Source organism: Pongo abelii, chromosome 10 (genome assembly GCF_028885655.2).
Source record: "Pongo abelii isolate AG06213 chromosome 10, NHGRI_mPonAbe1-v2.0_pri, whole genome shotgun sequence".
NCBI lineage: Eukaryota > Metazoa > Chordata > Mammalia > Primates > Hominidae > Pongo > Pongo abelii.
This window is the reverse complement of record NC_071995.2, coordinates 75475197-75495353: the sequence shown is the minus strand read 5'-3', so window position 1 is coordinate 75495353 and position 20157 is coordinate 75475197. Positions and strand designations below refer to the sequence as shown.

The 20157-nt window shown below is 39.7% G+C and overlaps 1 protein-coding gene across 9 annotated transcripts in view; it reads right to left on the bottom strand.

Moving 5' to 3' along the window:
• The window catches only part of NAV3 (neuron navigator 3), a 924032-nt gene extending 907909 nt beyond the window's left edge, over positions 1–16123 (bottom strand). For 6 of the 9 annotated variants that reach the window (XM_024256849.3, XM_063712199.1, XM_024256851.3 and 3 more), the window contains exon 1: positions 15764–16045. The gene's annotated coding sequence lies outside the window, so the exon portion shown is untranslated. Of the gene's footprint in view, positions 1–15763 lie in introns of all 9 variants that reach the window. The other 3 variants (XM_024256848.3, XM_063712200.1, XM_054527426.2) reach the window with 3 other exon arrangements.
• Between the last annotated feature and the right edge of the window lie 4034 nt (positions 16124–20157).

Sequence of the window (20157 nt, the reverse complement as noted above, 5' to 3'; positions counted from 1 at the left end):
ATTCTTTTCTGAAATTTTTTCATTAAATATATGTTTAAGTTACTTAGTATATGAGAGATTTTTAAGTGAGTATTCAAACATACAATTTTATGGTTATCCACATTTTACTGATTCTTATTCATCCCTAAAAGGCCAACAGAAGCCATGGGAAACCTTTGCACCATTTTGGTGCCCCAGACTTCAGGCCACATTAACCTGGGCCAATTGAGTCATGGTGGTAAAGCTCTTCCAACCTCAGCATTCCCTATGTTTTGTAAATTTCCTTGTGATGATTCTACCTTTGCCAGTATGGGGACACAATAATATTAACTGTGCAATGGAGTTTCAATAACCTCACCTGAATCAGGCTAATACCAGTCAGGGTCCCAGATGCTGTTTGTTTGCCACACTAGCAATGCATTTTTAATTTCTACCGTTTCTCATTTTCCAGTTGTTTTTGCTCAGTCCAGTAAACAAAACAACCTCAGACTAAGAAATATTTAAAATTCAGCTTATAGCTTCTGGCCTTCCTTAGTAAGTTAAAATGCAGACTCCAATTGACTTTCAAGGACCCTTTCAGTTCTCACTCTACCAACTTCTCGTTGGACACTTAGTCACTATTCTTAATAAAATTAGAATGCATAGTAAATGCACATGATTATTGCACTTACTATAATAGTTGGATTCTTTGGCAACAATAGCTCATCTAATTCTCAAACCAATTCAGACACAGCTGCTATTATCAGCCCCACTTTGCAGATAAAGAAACTGAGATATGGAGAAGTTCATTTGACCCCATTCATACCGCCTTTAAGAAATGTTATATTGTGAAGCCTCAGCTCTTAGCTGACACCTAGTATTGCTTCTGCACTGAACAATTTTATATTAAGATGTTATCATCCTGACACCTGTTCTCAAAGGGAATATATATATGGCATCCCTGTTTAACATCCTTCAATGATCACTGCTACCTCCAGAATAAAGCATAAACCCCTTGATCTAGAATTTATACACTACATGGGCTGCCTACCCTTCCAGCTTAATCATGCTCTACATGTCCCATGCACACAGTTCTGTTCCTGAGGACTAACTGTCCCCAAACTTTTCATGTTCGCTTCCCTTTGTACACTTGCAGTCATATCCTGAAACATCCCCCTCCATTGTGTCCATCTGGCAGGTTCCCACTCATGTTTCATGACTCAGCTCAAGCATCTCCTCTCTGGGCATTCTTTCCCGATGCCTAGCCACCAGGCAGAATTGTCACACCCACCTCTGTTTCCATACACCTTCTTCATACATTTAGTACAACTATGATTGTTTTATATTTTCAAAAAAGTAAAAAAAAAAAAAGAAGTCTCTCATCAGCAGTGAGCTCAAAAGCAATTATTTTGTCTTTCATCCATGTCTTTTGAGCACTGAACAGAATAGACCTGCTTTGAGAATAAGCAGAGGAATGAATGTACAAGTGGCATTAGTGGAGTCAGGCAATACACATCCCCTAAATACAAGTTCTGGAAAGCTAGGACTTTGTGGTTGGCCAGACTAAACAACTATGAAGAAGCCATTTACAAACAGCAATTTCCACACCTTAATATGAATTGTCTTAAAAACTCCACGTGAAAGTGTCATTGTACAGAAATTCTATCTGTTCACACAGTTTCGAAGTGGAAAGAGTTTGACACCTGCAGGACACTCCCTATAGCTCAACACACCTGGAAGGTATGGTGAAGACAACCGGACGCAAGGCAGGGCAGGGTGAGGATGACTTCTAAAGGCCCATTTGCCATGGAGTAAATGGAATTTTGCCTGAATAATTCACTACCCCATTTCCCAGTTAGAATATCTTTCCTTCTATCTCTGCACATCCAAATGCCACCCTTCATAGTTCATATGCCACTTCTTCCATTAAGCGTTCAGCATTTCCTACCCAGATTTCTCCTCCTTAATCTGCTCCTCTCTACAGAAACTCATACTTTTCTACAGCACTACACCTTTGCACAAGTCTTACTTCACATACTAGAAATAAACTTATTAAGGTCTACATCCTTTTTCCCTCCAAACTCACCCCCAGCAGCTAGCCTGAGCCTAATACATTGTAGTGTGAAGAATAAGGCACTATCCAGGTTCTGCAACTTTTTAAATAAATACTTCAACTAGAATTCAGTGGAATCAATAAGCATTGAAACAAAATCATAATTATGTATTATAGCAATTCCAGGATAGATTTCAGGTGAGAAAATTTCTCTACAGCATTCCTAATATGCAAATTTTTTACTTGAGCCCATGATCTAGATAAAGTTATTTAAAACTTTGACATAAATAGCCATATTTGCTTTTGTCGTTGTTTTTAAAACATGGTCTCACTTTGTCACCCAGGCTGGAGTACAAGGGTGCTATCACAGCTCAGTGCAGCCTCGACCTCCTGGCCTCAAGCGATCCTCCCACCTCAGCCTCCCAAGTAGCAGGGACTACAATTGTGCACCACCATACCCAGCAAATGTATTTTTATTTTTTGTAGAGATGGAGTCTCACTATGTTTCCCAAGCTGGTCTCGAACTCCTGGGCTCAGGCAATACTTTTTCCTTGGCCTTCCAACGTACAGGCATGATCCCCTGCACCTGGCCAACTATCTTGTTATTGATTACAAAGACATGACTTGTCTAGAGAAAGTTGTCAAGTTGTATTTGAATTGCAATCACTTTCATCAAAAGCAAAGAAAAGATTTCAAATGTATCATACCAAAAATGTTGGAAAGTGGAAAGACAAAGCATTGTGTTGGGGGCAGGGACAATGAGAATATTAAGGCAAAGAGAAGATACATGTCTAACAAGGAAAAAAGTTTGGACTTATTTGATTGTAAACTATAGCTCAAAACCTATCAGTTTTCTTAAAAAAAAAAAAAAGAAGGAAAAACAATAATGCAACCACACGCAAAATTTTCAGGCACAGTACGACATTCCTCCAGTGACTGGACATCAAAAGGATCAATAGGAAAATTGACATTCCTGAAGATTCAGCTACAGATTAAGGACAGTACAAGAGTTGGCAGTTTAATTTGAATCAAAGGTAATATCATCGTTCTGAAATAGATCACTGAAAACATAAACTTCAAACATGAATCAGACAGCCACAATCATTTCATAATAATGGAGTATACTACAATGGCACAGCATTACAAGAAAAACAAATACTGCATTTGTAATGTGAACAGCTGCCCTGTATGGTAAAATATGCTTTATACTTTATGGTATATTTTCTCAGCAAGTTTCACTATGTGGACTTTGTCCTGGATTCTGCCAAGAGAAGAACCAGAATGTCGATAATCTCTCTTCCTCACTTAAAATGTTCATGCCATTAGGTAGCTAACAATGAGGAACATGGGCGAGCCCAAGGGTATCCAGTCTTTCTGTGGTGAGGCATTCATTCCAGTTGCCACCTCCATTGGAGCGATACACACTGTAAAGACTGAGTACAGGAAGGGATTTCTGGCAGCCAGAGAAAGGGGCAGTACCACTGCCACACTCACAAAATCACCCTGCAGTATTTCCTCCCCTCCAACCCCCAACCATCCTAGAAGGAAGGAGGGACAGAAAGCAGGTGCTCAATAATAAAAATAATCAACAAGGACCAATGTACATTTGCACAGTACTTTAGAGTGTGAGGCCCTTCATATACATTACTTAATCTGATTTACAGTGAACCAAGGCCCATGATCAGCCAAGTTGATCGGATAAATCATCAGCCAGCATAAGATCCATAAAGGCAATGGAAGTTAATACAAATTTTAAAAAATCAGCAAAGGCTGAAGTATTGGGAAGGTAACAACCAAAACACATTTTTATAAGGAACACTTTCTGCTAGAATTAAAAATTCACACCCAATAAGATCATTCAGTTAAAATACCAAGATTCCCGATTCCTTCTACAGGTCTACAATCCCTAAGTGCAATTCATAACCCCAAAGCTCTAAAAATCCAAAGGTTTTTCATAACCTCACCTGAAATAAAATAAGATTACAGCTCTTTATCCCACTTTATTAGTTTTCTATTGCTTCTGTAATAAATTACCTCAAACTTAGTGACTTAAAACACAAACGTGTTATCTTACAGTCCTGGAGGTCAGAAATTCAACAGGGTTCTCACTGGGTTAAAATTCCAGGTGCCAGAAAAACTGCTTTCTGTGCTGGAGCCTCTAGGTGAGAATACGTCTCCTTACCTTTCTCACCTGCTAGAGGCCACCTACATTTGTTTTACCAGAGCTCCCTTCTTCCATTTTCAAAGTCAGGAAGGTAACATTTCTCTGACCATTTTTCCGTCATCATATCCTCTGACCACAGTTGGAAAAGATTCTCTGCTTTCAAGGACCCACGTAATCAAATTGGGTCCACTCAAATAATCCAGGGTAATATCATCATCTTCAAGGCCTTAAACCTAAATCACATCTGCAAAGCCTCTTTTACTATGTGATCTGGTGTGGCTATGTCCCCACACAAATCTCATCTTGAATTCTAGCTCCCATAAATCCCATGTGTCGGGGAAGGGACCCGGTGGGAGGTAACTGAATCATGGGGGTGGGGCTTTCCCATACTGTTCTCATGGTAATAAATAAGTCTCATGAGATCTGATGGTTTTATAAATGGGAGTTCCCCTGCACATGCTCTCTCTTACTTGCTGCTATGTAAGATGTGTCTTGCTTCCCCTTCACTTTCCACCATAATTGTGAGGACTCCCCAGCCATGTGGAACTGTAAGTCCACTAAATCTCTTTCCTTTATAAATTACCCAGTATTGGGTAGGCTTTATTAGCAATGTGAAAACAGACTAATACACCATGAAAAGTGACATATTCACAGGTTCTAGGGATTGAGATGTGGACATGGGGTAGGGGGCAATATTCCACTACAGCCACTTATTGTGCATTTTCATGTATTTTCTTAAGGAAACAGTAATATTTTTAATCAAGGAGTGCTTCCTTAGCCCACACTGAGGTTGATATATTAAGTACAATGTATATGTGTGTATATGTGTACATATGACTGTACATAGACATATGTGTGTATATGTTTACATATAATTGTATATAGACATAAAAACATAAACATACACCTTATTGTTTTACTAGAATATGAAGAAGTCCAAACTGTGAAACATTTCTTACTCCAAGGGTTTCAGGTTGACCTGTACCATGATTTATCCATCCTACCAGACCTGTCTCTCCTCTTCAGGTCAACCTCTGTCCATCCTCTTCAAAGGAGCAGTTGCTCTTTTCATATGTCAGATCCAAAAACACTGACTGGACCTTAAATATTAGCAGACAATGTCACTATACATTGAAGAGCATAAAACTAAAGTCTACTCCTTCTTTCCTTCTTTTAACTTCTTAGTTGAAGATGCCTGATAAGTTGAAATTAGAACTCCTCTAGGGGCATGACCATTTCTTTCTCTTTTTGACTTCTTTCCTGAACTGTAGCTAGGCTAGAGGGAATCCATACTGAAAATGTACATATAGAGACACAAGCCAAAAATATTGCTCCAAATGGCCTTTTACCAAAGAGCCCTGCATTATGGGTAATTGGCACCATCTCAAGCTATTAATAAAGTGGTATTCTGATTATCATTTGGCTGCTATTGCCTGCATGCATCTTCCCTGGGGACTCTGTACAGGGACAGAGGTAATTGGCAGGGCAGGTTCAGGTATTTCTGAGACTTTAACCATACTACTATCAAAACTCCACCTCAATTTTTAATATACAATTGATAAGCACTAATATCAGGAAACTTACTCAAAAGTGCATGAAATGCTTTTACCACTCTGACAAAAAAAAAAAAAATCTGAGGTATGATATAGACATTTACTCCATGGGAATATCCCAAATGAACATTTTTAGTTAGCTGGCAAAAACGGGAAAAGCTATAGGTAATGGCATAATTTCTCATACAACTTCCTGTGACATTATTCAGAGTTTATCTGCTATAGGCAGAAAAGCCTTTGTGGTTATTGAGGCCATAAATAGGAGACCTTCAAAAGAGCATTAGCATTCATTAACAGTGTAGAACTCAGGATAATGCTCAATTATGGTTACATGATCCAACTGAATCTTGTGTTGAGCACAGCCTGGCCATAATAAATTGTAAAGTCTAGCTATAAATAACAAACACTCTGAAAAATAAGTTTTAAATTTTTCAATTAAAAAATTAAATATATTACAACTTTCTGAAGCGCAAGCATGTTTTATTCATTCTTGTACACCTGTTATCTTCATTATAGTATATATGACCATTACTATATAGCTACAAACTTCATTTTTGCTTAAATATCATGTTTACTTCATGGAGTAAATGAATGCAATGCCCCATGTGCGATGCACATAAAACAAGCACACAAGATGGGACCCATTATCTAACAAACAAACAAAAGCATGCTTATCAAAAGACACCTAAGAAAATACTCCCAGGCTCTATGTACATCTGCCATCTATCCTTTTCCCCAACAACTAGGAGTGGTTTAATTTCTACGTATTTCATGAGGACCAGAAAAATCAGATCTATGTTGTTTATTCTCAATTCTAAAGGCAGTTCTTATTGCACACTGTGTGCTCAAACATAAAAATACCAGGAAGAACTAGTGACTTCATTAGCTTTATCCTGAGGCTTGTGATGCAACTAATTTGTGATGTCCTGAAAACCAATTTCTGAATGACTACTTATTGGTTTTCCTGAGTCCTTTTGCATCATGCCTGTTCAAAGGGTACATAAATGTGTATGCCAAGGACCAAAAAAAAAAGCAAAAAAATCAATTTCAATTCCCAGAGAGTGTGAGATTGGCATAGATCAGTGAACACCATCACTGTTTTATACCAAGATAACCTTGGAACTGAAAAAATTCTTGGAGGCAAGGTTCCAATTAGTTACGCTACCTAACAAATTAAACAGCAAACATACAAAAACCTTATGCTGTAAATCAAAAAACAAGTGGTGGCACATTTATGAAAATGACCTAGTAATCTCACTAATCTAAAGGCTAAAAAACTTTAATTCTATTATCAAAGGTTCCTGGTGCTTGTATATATTAAAGATTCAGCCACCATTTAAATTTTTATGGGATAGATAATTTATTTATATAAAATTAAACAGATCCATGAAGTAAAAAGTGAGGTCATTGTCTTTTTTGGTTCTCCAGTCCACACCATTTTACCTGCAAGGATGTATCAGAACCTTGTATGTATACAGAATCTGTCTCAGCCCACAGTGATACCCGATTTTTAGGTTTTATTAGCTTTGTAATACAACAACGAGAGAAACAGATTGATACATACCGTCCAGAACCAGGCTTAAGAAGGAAAACCTAGTAATATACACAAAAGAACAAAGTACAAATTGATGAAGAATGGATATAACGTAATATCTCACCAGAGCCTTATTTGTGTCATATAATATTTGGGGCACTTTAATCTTACATAGTTCACTAGAAAACAGAAGAAAAACTTCTACAACAATAAAAGCCCATGCTGCAAAGGCCTTTTTGTGTGTATGTTGGGAACAGGGGTGATTTTGGGGATAACCTGAAGGTAAACTATAATACCATTTCAAAAGTTTACCCAAGTTTCTGCCAAAATATGTCCCAGTCCTCAACCCTCCAGGACTGCTTTCTTTCAAAGTTCCGAAAGAGTTGAATTTTCAACAGATATATTGCCAAAAGGAAGAATCAATTTGAGATCCAGGTTAGCAACTAATGAAAGAACAGATATTGTATCTTCTGCACTCATTGTAGATAATGTCTACAGAGTATTCATTCCCAGGAGTTAAAAATATAAAACAAGGTAGAATGTTAGCTATTCACTGTGGCAAATACAGATTTAACTAGCATTCTGTCAACTAGAACTCTATTAACTGGCACTTCTACATATCTATAAAACTGTGATAACTAATACAAAAACTTTAAACTGCCTCAGGGTTGTAATTATAAATACTAGTTATCTATTGCTGCTGCATAACAAATTACTCCAAAATTTAGCAGTTTCTAACAATAAACATTTAATAATTCACACGGCTTCTGTGGGTAAGAATTTCAGAAATATCTTAACTGGTTAGTTCTGGCTCAGGGGCTCCCAAGAGGATGTAAAATGTTACCCAGGACTGCGGTCATCTGAAGAGTTCCAGGGCTGGAGGACCCTCTATCAAGGTGGCTCCTTCATACAACTGGTAAATTGGAGCTGTTAGCAGAGGGCCTCACTTTCTTGCCACATGAATCTCCATGGACTGCTTGAGTGTTCCCAAGACACGGCAGTTGGCTCTCTCCAGAGTGTGTGATCCAACAGAGGAAGGTGGAAATGGCAATATCTTTTATGACAGCCTTAGAAGTCATACTTCCTCAGAAGTCATACACCATCACTTCCGTCATCTTCTATTGATCACACAGAATATATAACGTGGGAGGGGACTTCACAAAGCATGAATAGCAATAGGCAAAGGTCACTGGGGACTATCTCCAAGGCTGGCAGTTACAATCTTGAGATGAGCTTCCTAATGAAAGATTAATGCTCAACATAGTTTTAGAACTATTTATTGTACAATTTCCTGAAAAGTATTCTTACATATGATAATATATTAATCATGATATCTTATGAGCTCTTTCAAGGAGATGCTTAAATATCGAATCAAACTAATCTTGTGTTTTCTAACCCTGACTTCTTATATTTGCTCATTTCTAACACATTTTTCACTCATCATTTTGTGTATATTAGTTTACCGACTTGCCATTAAATGTCTGGTGTTAGTATCTATATCATTTTAGCATCAATATTATCAATAGTAGATCAATATTATTTAAAAATCAGATATTCTAGATCCTCAAAACCAGAGTGAATTAAAATTTCTATAGTCAGAGAATCACCGGAAAGGATCTGAAGAGGTTACCTAAACTTGTTGAAACTGAATGACAGATCCATTGAAATCCACCAAGTCATCATTTCTACTTTCACGTCCATCCAAAACTTTCCATAATAAAAATTTTTAAATAGGTATAATAATTCAATAATTCATTTTTCAGATAAGGCCATCTCAATATGAAAGAAAATTACTTATGCAATGAAGCCTAGAATATTGGAGCACACAAAGAAAAATAAATTAAGAATGAAATATTACATCTTTTACCAAATGACATCTTCTCATAAATGAGACTTCAAACGACTTCACAAAAAAATTATTCCACAACATTCCCTTAGCAAACCTGTAGTTTTAGGATTACACTGGGGTTTTAGTAGGCAGTCACAGCTTGTAAGTGAACAGCTCTGTAATACTAAAGCCAGAAATTTATGTTTGTCACATATTTGTTGTTTTCATAACATATTATACTATAGCTAATCCTGATTTCAACTTTTGAGAAAAATTCATGGATAACTTTTTTTTTGTTGTTTTTTTTTTGTTTTTTTTTTGAGACGGAGTCTCACTCTGTCTCCAGGCTGGAGTGCGATCTCGGCTCACAGCAAGCTCCGCCTCCTGGGTTCACGCCATTCTCCTGCCTCAGCCTCCTGAGTAGCTGGAACTAGAGGCGCCTGCCACCTCGCCCGGCTAATTTTTTTGTATTTCTAGTAGAGACGGGGTTTCACCGTGTTAGCCAGGATGGTCTCGATCTCCTGATCTTGTGATCCACTCACCTCGGCCTCCAAAAGTGCTGAGATTACAGGGGTGAGCCACCGCGCCCGGCCATTCATGGATAACTTTCATACTATATATATAAAAAATAGGTTAAGATAAGCTTTTCTAGAAACTCAAAAATGGGGTCCCCTCTTACCCTTTACCTGCCCCCTGCAAAAAAGAGTTTTCTTTTTTTTCTTAAGTTTTTTTATATCCATACGTTACTGGGGAACAGGTGGTTTGGTTACATGAGTAAGTTCTTTGGTGGTGATTTGTGAGATTTTCTGCACCCATCACCCAAGCAGTATACACTGTACCCTATCTGTAGTCTTTTATCCCTCACCCCCTTCCCACCCTTTCCCCTAGTCCCCAAAGTCCGTTGTGTCATTCTTATGCCTTTGTGTCCTCATAGCTTAGCTCCCACTTATAAGTAAGAACATACAATGTTTGGTTTTCCATTCCTGAGCTACTTCGCTTATAATAATAGCCTCCAATCTCATCCAGGTCACTGCTAATGCCATGAGTTCAAAAGAAAGAGTATTCTTCTCTCTTAGGCACCTGGTCTTTGTTTTCAGCTTGAGACTATAAGGAAAAACTAAGGTAGAGAGGGGGAGATGGGAAAAAGAGGAGACAAGATCACAGTTCCTATATAAATAAGCACAGTATTACAGTTTATGTTCAGACTTTAAAAGAAAAATCAATCTAAACAGAAAATAACTGTGGCCTTCCTGTGCATTTCAACATCAGCAGTATGAACATCAATAATGATAGCAATTGATACGTAATGAATATATGCTACATGCTGGTTGCTCTCCTAAATATTATATTAATATATTCTCTCATCTAATCATCACAAAAATTCTTCTCTACAACTATTTTAGAGGTGGAGATACTGAGACTCAAGAAGTTTACCCAAGGTCACCTATATAGTAAGAGGAAGAGTAGGAATTCAAACTCAGAAAGACTCCTCCAGAAGCTACATCTTTAATTGCTGGGCAATACTGCCTTAAAATGCACCGAGGTCTTTTTGATCAATCAGGGTGTTTGATACGTCTTAATAAGGTGGCATAAGACTGTGTTCAATAACAAATGCTTCTTTTGATTGGGGAAATAAATTCCCAAGAAATATGATTTTATGGTCATATTGGCAGTATTAATGTATAAAAGGTAACATTGATTCTTCAATGTTATGTCTACAAACGTACCAAAAGCCACCAAGGAAGGATGGGGACTTAGATCTTTTCCAATAGAGAAAAATGAAAGCTGGCTATAAGACGCAAAAATCTATTAATATACATAAATAGATCAAATATAAATATATACTAATCAAGATGAAAGAAATAATACTTAAGGTTTGTTTCAAACTTTCCTGGCTATACCTGAACTGTTATAAATCACTTGTCAAAACACTGACTTTCTATTCTCAAGAAAGTTTTTGCTCTATGTCACCAGCAATGCTTCCAGATCTTGAAGTCTCTAGATCCTGATTATCTGAAGTAGTTAAAATGTGCCCAATTGTTACAAAAATGTTGCATAGATTAGCAAAAAGTGTCATCGTACAAGCGTTGTACAATCTAATGATGTGAACAAGCAGCTTTTAAAGTCTTTGCAAGGACCGGGCTTATTTCTTGTGAACATTGTGAGATAATTCTAAAATAAGAGAATAGTAAATACATATAATTTTTAAAATCTGGAGTTTAACAAGGCCATTGGGTTACATAACCAACTTTAATGATGCATTAAATTCAGAATCTGTGCTATTGCAATGTTCGACCTGAGACTTCATCTGGGACACCGAAGGATGATGACCTATGGAAACATCAGCACCAGAGCCTTATATCAGACATTATAGTTGACAGTCAGACTTGGGAGAAAAAATGAAGTTTGTGCAGAAAGATAGCTCTGGGGATTTTTCCCATCCTGAGGTCCATTTAACCTTTCAGAAACTGACTTTTGCTTACAAAATGGGAGAAGGGAAAGAAATCTTACATGGTTAGAGTGGGGGAAATGTATTCCTACTTGCAGTCACATAAGTAAAAGGGTAATGCCTGCTGGATTTATTATGCATATTATGTGATTCATCCTTGAGCATCTACTGCCTTTATCCGTTGAACATAGAGAGCAATATATTAGCCTTCTGAATGGAAGAAAAAAATGCATCATTGCCCATTCATCAATGGTCCAAGGAAATATCTCCAGTCTCTATTCAGAAGTCTTTTCTGTTTCCTCCGAGTGTGTCATTTCGTATCCATTACTGCTACATATGTGCACCTCTGTGTCTGTGGTTATGTCATGTGTGTTTAAGAATTCATAACAGGAAAGATTATGCTCATTTTTCTTCTTGAGAAAACAAAGCTAGGTGACATCTGTGAATAAACAGGCCATCACTGCAATAACTGAAACAGTAAGAAGTAGGAACCTAACCTGGCCTTCTGGCTTCTACTTCCATCCACAGCTCCCTGAATCTCAACATTCCTCATGTTGGCACCACCTCTTACGTCTGATTCTCATCCTAATGATTCCTGCTACACACACAGTCACATGTACACACTTCTCTATAAGCTATTTTCTATTAAAAAGATAGCATTAAACCTCTGTCTTCTGAGAATTTTATAACACCCCTCAAGTACAGCAGGTCGTGGAACGACATCATTTCATTCAACTTTGTTTCATTATAATGTTGCCCAAATGTTGATTCCTGGCTGGGTCCACTGTCTGGATGGAGTTTGTACATTCTCCCCATATCTGTATGGATTTTCTCCAGGTACTCTTGCTTCCTGCCACATCTCAAAGATGTGCATGGTAGGTAAATTGGCGCATATAAATGGTCCCAGCCTGCGTGTGGGCATGTGTGAACGTGCCTTGCAATATGATGGTGTCCTGTCTAGGGCTGGTTCCCGCCTTGTGCCCTGAGCTACCCGGATAGGCTCCAGCCACCTAAGACCCTGAACTTAAATAATTGGGTAAATATTGATCTGGTTTATAGTAACCTTTCTTACACGTATACATAGTTTACATGTATTTGAATGCTTAATATTAAAGCGTTTTGAGAAGTTTGGAGATGTTTTTGTGACCAGAAATATGCCATGGGAACTTAAGTCTTGTTTCTACCAATTAGCCTGTGATAAAAGTGTTTCATCATACTTCATTTTACTTAAAGTTGCAGTTTCCAAGAACCTATCAAGTCAGTTAAGTAAGGACTTACTGTAAGTGAAGAGCAACGGGACAGACACTGCAAAACAAGGCTTGGGAGATGTACTTCTGACTAATGTCAAAAAGTTAACATTCGTCTATACAAAAAAGCCAGTACATTAATTCTTTTCATATCAAGTCCCCGAGAGCTAACAAAGTATGGGTCCATGTCCATACTTCAGCTTGCACCCAGAACTACCACTTCCTGTTGCCATGAGTTACAAGTTGAGTCACCTGGAGTCCTCCAGACAACTTGAGAGGTACAGCAATTTCAAAATTAAGAAAATATATTCTTGGTAATTAGCAGTGGTCAGCAATTCAGTCCATTAAAATATTAGATCAGAAATATTTGCTAATCCCTCTGTATAAAAATATGACTTGGTAAGTAAACTTGAGGAATTTTTTTCCTATTATAAAAAAATAGCTCATCATTGCCAACCTTTCGTTAAATGATCCATGCACAGAAGAAATCACAAGGGAAAAAATGGTTTCAGGATCAATGTACTATAAATAAGAGAAATTTATGGCTTGTCACTAATATACCTTTTAACTTCAAATCACATGACAATTAGAACAGACTTTGTTAAATCCTTCACACAAACACACACACACACACACACACACAGTCACACCAAAATATAAGTGACCAAAAGGGCATGACATCTCAAACCAAGAACAAGAGAAAATGAGTATTTTATTGCACCTACAATTAAATGTGCCTTCAAATTCCAGCCAACCTGCCAAAAGCATCTTGTAAATGTGTCAGGAAAACCCATCCACCCAGGGGACACCAAAATTGGAAGTCAGATAAAAACAATAATGCAGGACCATTACTGCTATCACTGTTCACTAGAAAAAAAAAATATTAGAAGAAAAACATGCTATTTGGATTTCAGTGGCAAGGGAATTTTAAGTCTTTTGTAAATATTCAACTGAACTGGATAAATATGATCTTGGGTACGAACAGCATTAGGTGTAGAATTCAGAAAATAATACATTTTCAGTGTACAGCCTTTAAATTGGCTAAAAACAAAGAAAACAACTGTGTGGAGTGGCATGCCAATAATTACTTCTCTTGGTTTACGTACATATCTTCTATTATATCAATAGTTTCCCTTCTGCCTGATCTATTCTCTGCCCTAAGATCCTTTATCCTATATTAATAGTTGAATTTAAAAGACTAATGTACAGACAAAGGAAAAGAGGCAAATAGAGCTCTCTCAAACTGAGACTTTTTTCTGTATAAACTATAGGCACCTCTAAAACAGAGTGGAGGAACATCATTGATTAGAATCATTTTTCCAAGTGAAATATTTTGACCTCAGGAAAACTTGAGCAAAACAACTAGATTTTTTAAAATCAAAAAACCAAAAATAAAATTTTTATGGACAAATAAAAGTCCTCCTGTTTTTTGCCTTTGTTTTCACATGATACAGACATCTTATGTTTCAAAGAAAAAAATATATAACCATAGTAAGGAAGTGCCTTAACATAAACAAGGCAGAATAGGTTCTAAACTAGAGTGGATCATTTTTAAGAAGTACTAATTTATACCTACCTAGTTGTACCCATGCTAAGAACCAAAAACACACTAAAAGCCTGGTTTCATTGTATTTTCATGTTTTCAGTACTAAAGTCTGAATCTCGATATTTCACAAAAGAGTTGCTATGCCTTTATTCTTTGGCAAGGTCTGCCTGGCTCTCCAGTTTTCTTAGCACCCTGTACCAGAGGTTGCCACTCCAGCCAGCTTGGACGTTGGAAGCTACCATCTAAACCTTAATTATGACCCACTCGTTCCACTGACTGGGTAATGCAAACGTGAGTGATGTTCAAAGACGAGAAAATTAAGATAATAGAAGTTGCCTGTTCCTTAAAAACTGGAGGACAAGAACCTGTCTCCCAACTTTCCTAAAATTAAATGTCAAAGAGGGAGAAGAGTATATCAGCAATTTAAGAGGGAAGTTTATCTAGAATAAGGCCAGATTTTTTTTCAAAGCTACATTTATTTATACCCATGGCTTATGTGGGTTTAAAACATATGCAGCCCTTACAATACATGTCATACTTGGAGCACGGAAGCTAGCTGCAGAACTGATTCTGACATACAGGCGCCTAGCTTAGAATGCATTTCTGTAGAATTCAGGGAGATCAATAGACTCGGGAAACAAACAGGTTGATGGATGAGGACGGGTCTGAAAACGACCAGGTTGAGGTGACCACGCTGCAGGTTTCACAGCTATTCCATGTTGGTAGAACGAAAGGGTTACAAACGATTCCCCTTTCTTTAAAAGGGAAAGGAAAAAAAGGAAATGAGGGGAGAAAAAAAGAGGAAATGGAAGGAAGAGAATGAAGCGAGTGGTGAGTAAAGCAAGAAAGAAATGAGGACGGGGAAAGAGAAAGAGAGAATCCCGAAGAGGGGCGGGGGAGTAGGAAGGAGAGCTATGATGTATGGACGCTCACCAGCCACCAGCCAAGCGCTCCATCACCCCCAAGCCTGCATCCCTCCCTCACTCGTCTGGAGACCTCGGGTTCCGCCGCCCTGGCGCTGACAGCCCTCCCCGTGACCCCGGCGCAGGCCACGGCGAGATGCCCAAAGTGGCCCACCGCAGCCAGCCCATCCGAACCCGCCACTCCCAGGACCGCCCTGGCCACCCCCACCCCCGACGTCCGCCCGCACCCCCATCAGTAGTGTCAGGGGAAAAGCCGAGAAGAGCGCAGCGAAGAGGAAAAAAATAAAGAAGGGGAGGGGGCGGGGGAAACGACCAAAAACAATTTTTAAAAATAATCTGATCATGGGTCCTGGAGAAGCAGCAGGGAGGAGACCCGTGACAGGCACCTGGAAACGAACACGCTGTTGCAAATACCCCGGGCTCCGTTGGGCTGGGCGATTTTCCACAAAAGGAACTTTGCAAGGAGCGCAGCGGTTTGCAATGGAAGAGGAGGAGATCGCAGCGTTACCTGGCCGAGGTCTTGCCGGCGGGCCGCGGAAATCCTCAGGTTTGCGATTTTGAGCCACTTGATCAGGTTACTATGGAAATCGTCTTAAGGAGATGGAGAAAAAAAGAAAAACCAACCGAGGCACATCCTTGTCACCCAGAAAGAAACTGCTCGGGCCGCTGAGAGCGGGTGCGGGACCGGGCGCGGGACCGGGCGCGGCGCCTCTCCCGGCCGGGCTCGCTCTTTCTTTCCTTCTCGCCCGGGCCGCGCCTCCCCGCCCCGCGCCGCCGCCACCAAGCAGCCCGCGGGCCGAGCCGAGCTCTCCGCGGCGCGCAGCCGGGAGCGAAAGCGCGAGCTCGCTCTCAGCCTCCAGCCGGCCTGGGCGGCGAGTGGCGCTGTTTCCCAGCCGCGCAGCTGGAATTTAAAGAGACAGGCTCATCTCGGGGTCTGGGCCCTTGCCCAGGAGGAGCCCACAGGAGGCCCACCGTCTTGGAACCGCGCGGGATGGACGGAGCGGGCCCTGCGAGAAAAGTTTCCTGCGGGAACGGCGGGAGGAGCGCCTGAGGACCAGCCTCAGCTTCCTCTCCCGAATGCAGAACACAGGCTGAAGGAGAGTAACAGGGATTTTTTTTCCTCCCTTGGAGACTAAGGGGGAAATGATTTGTATGCTCAACAAGTCTTGCACCTATTTTCAGCTGCTCTAGTTTCCGTCCTTCTACACCGACTTATTTTCATTGAAAGCACACCTACAAACGGGGGATGGGCTGGGGGGGGGGTCACTCTCCATTTTACGTCCCACTAAGCAGAGAGGCATGGGTTTAGAGGACGGTGGTGATGGGAAGATATGGCTGTCAAATATCTGGGATTATTTTTTCTCTTCCTCTCTCAGCCAAAGAAGCGTCTCCTTTTCTCTCCCCCCACTCCGAATCCTGGAGGATAGACTGGAAGGTCTATTCCAACCTTTACTCCAGGATTATCCACAGGCTCACCTGCCTGCCTACCGGCACCTTTTTCTCTACAGCTAGGAAGGCAGGTCTACTTCTGTTGCTGAGAAGAAGCAAGATCCAGCAGAAAGAAGAGTCTAGCCTGGCCCTTTTCTATTCCTAGCTGAAAAACAGCTTTCAGTGGGCAGGTCTCTCACTGTTTCACTGTTACCAATAAGGCTCAGATCTCAACTGCTGACACGCAACCCAAACAGGATGTGCAGACCAATTCACATGGTTTGAGACTACCACATATTTGGAGAACCTGAGGAATTATGATGCAATCCATTTATTTTTCTGTCCTAACCATCACCTTTCATGCATTATATTACTAAACAGTCTCTGAAGTACTAGTTCAACTCGAATCCCTCCCCTGGAGAAGAGGTAGTAAGGGGACTCTCCTTATGGTCTTGTCTAGATCAACCAAACTGATTCCAGAGTCACTCTGGCATGCAGTAGTAGACGCTCCATATATATGGATGGCATTATCAGAAAAAAAGTGAATCTAGATTACCAACACCTTGTGGGCAGGATTCATAGAGTATTCTGTGTTCTATCTTAGACTATACATTTTTATGAGCCCTACACATAGGAAGGATGCTACATTCTAACTCAAGTGTCTTAAGCTTCTTTCCTGTATCTCCCTACCAACTTAACCTCCAGTCCTCTCACCTCCACCAACCTTCCTTCATATTGCTCTTCCACCTTGCTTGCAGAGCAAGCCCTCCAAATAAATATTATGAGTCTTATATAAAATCTTTCTGTATATCCCCATTTCCTTCAGGAAAATGGCCACATTTCTTGTTAGGGCATAGAACAGTTTCTTAGCCCCTTTGTGCTGCCATTACAAAATACCTGAGACTGGTTAACTTATAAACAACAGGAACTTATTTCTCACAATTTCGGAGGCTGAGAAGTCCAAGACCAAGAGGCTGGCAGGTTCTGTTTCTGGTGAGAACCCAGTCCCTGCTTCCAACACTGTGTCCTCACATGGACAAAGGGCAAAAGGGCCAAATGCTGTGTGAAGCCTCTTTGGTAAGGCTTTTAATCCCCTTTATAAGAAAGGAGACTTCATGATCTGATCAGCTCCCAAGGGTTCCTCCTCTTAATACTATAACATCGGAGATTGTTTCTACATGAATTTTGGAAGGACACAAATATTCAAACCACAGCAAAGAGTGTTTCTCAAACTTTAGCATGCATTGCAATCACCTGTATGACTTTTTAAAAAATTTGTAGGCCTCATGCCCAACTTTTCTTATTCAGGTGGTCTAGTCCAGGGTGATGTATAAGAATTGGTATTTCTAACAAGATCCCAAGTGATATCATGCTACTGGGCTGGGAATCACACTGTGAGAAACACTGGCATAGATCTTTTGTGATCTAGCCCCTACCTACTCCTGCTTCATCCCTCACACCTGCCCCTCAGTTCCCAAGCAGGTCAAACTTAATAACTTATTCCATGCTTTCTCATACAGCACCAGCTCACCCCCACCTGTACATATGCTGTTCTCACCCCATCTGTACATGTGCTGTTCTCCACCAGGAATTCTCTCACGTTCCCAACCCAACTCTTCTCCACATCCCACACCACCACATCTGGGTAACACTTGCTCAACCCCTGAGACTAAACTCCTTTGGAATGCCTCCACAAACACTCCCAGGTCCTACAACAAAGTTTAGATGCCATTTCTCTGTGCTGCCTCTATACCCACTTTTCACACAATAGGAAAAATAATAGTACATTTATTTGTCTGCTTCCTCACTAGAATGTATGTACTAGGGGAAAGGATGGCAACTTATTTAATTCCTGTATTCCCAAGGGTCTAGCACATTGGCTGAGACTTTGTAGCAGCTCATTAAATGTTCAGGTAGGTAGGGGAGAGAAAGAGAATGAGAGAGGGAGAAGAGAAACAAGGTTTTTGGTTGTTGATGATTGTGATGATGATCAAAGACAAAGTTTGTGATAGTATTAGAAAGGACAGAGATAGAAAGGAGAATTAATATTTTTGAACGCCTTGTACTGTGTGTATCAGGTACTGGGTTAAATGCTTTGCATGTTACCTCATCTATTCCTTAAAACACCCTTGCAAGACAAATATTATATTACATATGAGAAATCTAAGACTTGGAAAAGTGAAGTTGCTTGCTCAACATCACACAGCTGTTTGGTGGCTGTTGCAGAACTGAGGGAGGGATGGTTTGTTTGATTTACTATAAGCAGCACAAAGGCAGTTTTCCACAGGTACAAATAAGTTTCATGTGTATTGTAAATATTCACGAGCATTTTGTTATTTTGGTTAATATTACTTGAGCTCTCACCACCCCTCTCCCAGAAGGGGTCTCCCTCACAGCCTAGGGTAGGAACTTCTAAAGCTTTATTGTGGCTTCCCTGACTCAGTAGTCCACTGAAGTGCAGTCTCCTCAGCTGATGTAAGGGGCTCCTCTGGCCTCTGTCATTTCTGTGCAGTCTTGCTCTACCCTTGTACCATATCCTTAGTGCTGTGTAAATTTGTAAAACAGTCAAGCAAAGCAGACAAGTATAGTAATCCGTTATGGTGATGGGGCCAGAGTCCTTTGCTTGTCTATATTTCTGCTCTAGTATATCTTACTATAACAGAGATAACCATTAACTGGCAAGAAAATGTGTGAATAAATTAAAGTATGATTGATGAAATTATTTGGATATCTTTCCAAACAAAAAATATATTGTGAACAAAAAAAGAGTGTGTTGGAAAGTAAATGGATTTTATGGCCATTTAGGATAAGGCTTTAATTCAAAACTTAGCTAATTTGCTATAAATGTACCAACTTTTATAGTTAATGAAATCAGCTCAAGATAAACTTAGAACCTGTATAATGTCTATAGATTAAATCAGTATAGGAATGTGTGTTTTCTTTGAATGTTGTGTCTTTTACATAGGATTATATGAAAACATGAAATTCTTATAGCTGGAAGGTATATTTAGGGTAAGGGTTCTTAACTTTAGCTGCATATTACAATCACCTGAGGAGTTCTCAAAATTCTCAATGCCCAAGTTGCACTTCAAACCAATTATATCAGAATCTCTAGGATTTAAGATCTAGGCAACAAGGTTTTTAAAGCCTTCCATGTGGTTCTAATGAGAAACCAGGATTGAGGACCACTTCCTTTGAGATGAACATCAGTGGAATTCAGACCTGGCTGCTGATTAGAATCACCTGAACAAATTTTAAAGGTTCTCGTGCCAACACCCACCTACAGAGAATCTGATTTATTTGGTCTGGGGTGGGGCCAAGTTCTCCATACATTTAAAATCAACCCCAGGTGATTCTAATTTGAGGTAAGGTTGAAAATCACTGTTGTCAAACAATGGTCCTCAAAGTGGAGGCCCCAGAACAGTAACATTAACATCACCTGGGAACTCGTTAGAACCGCACTCCAGAGGCCCT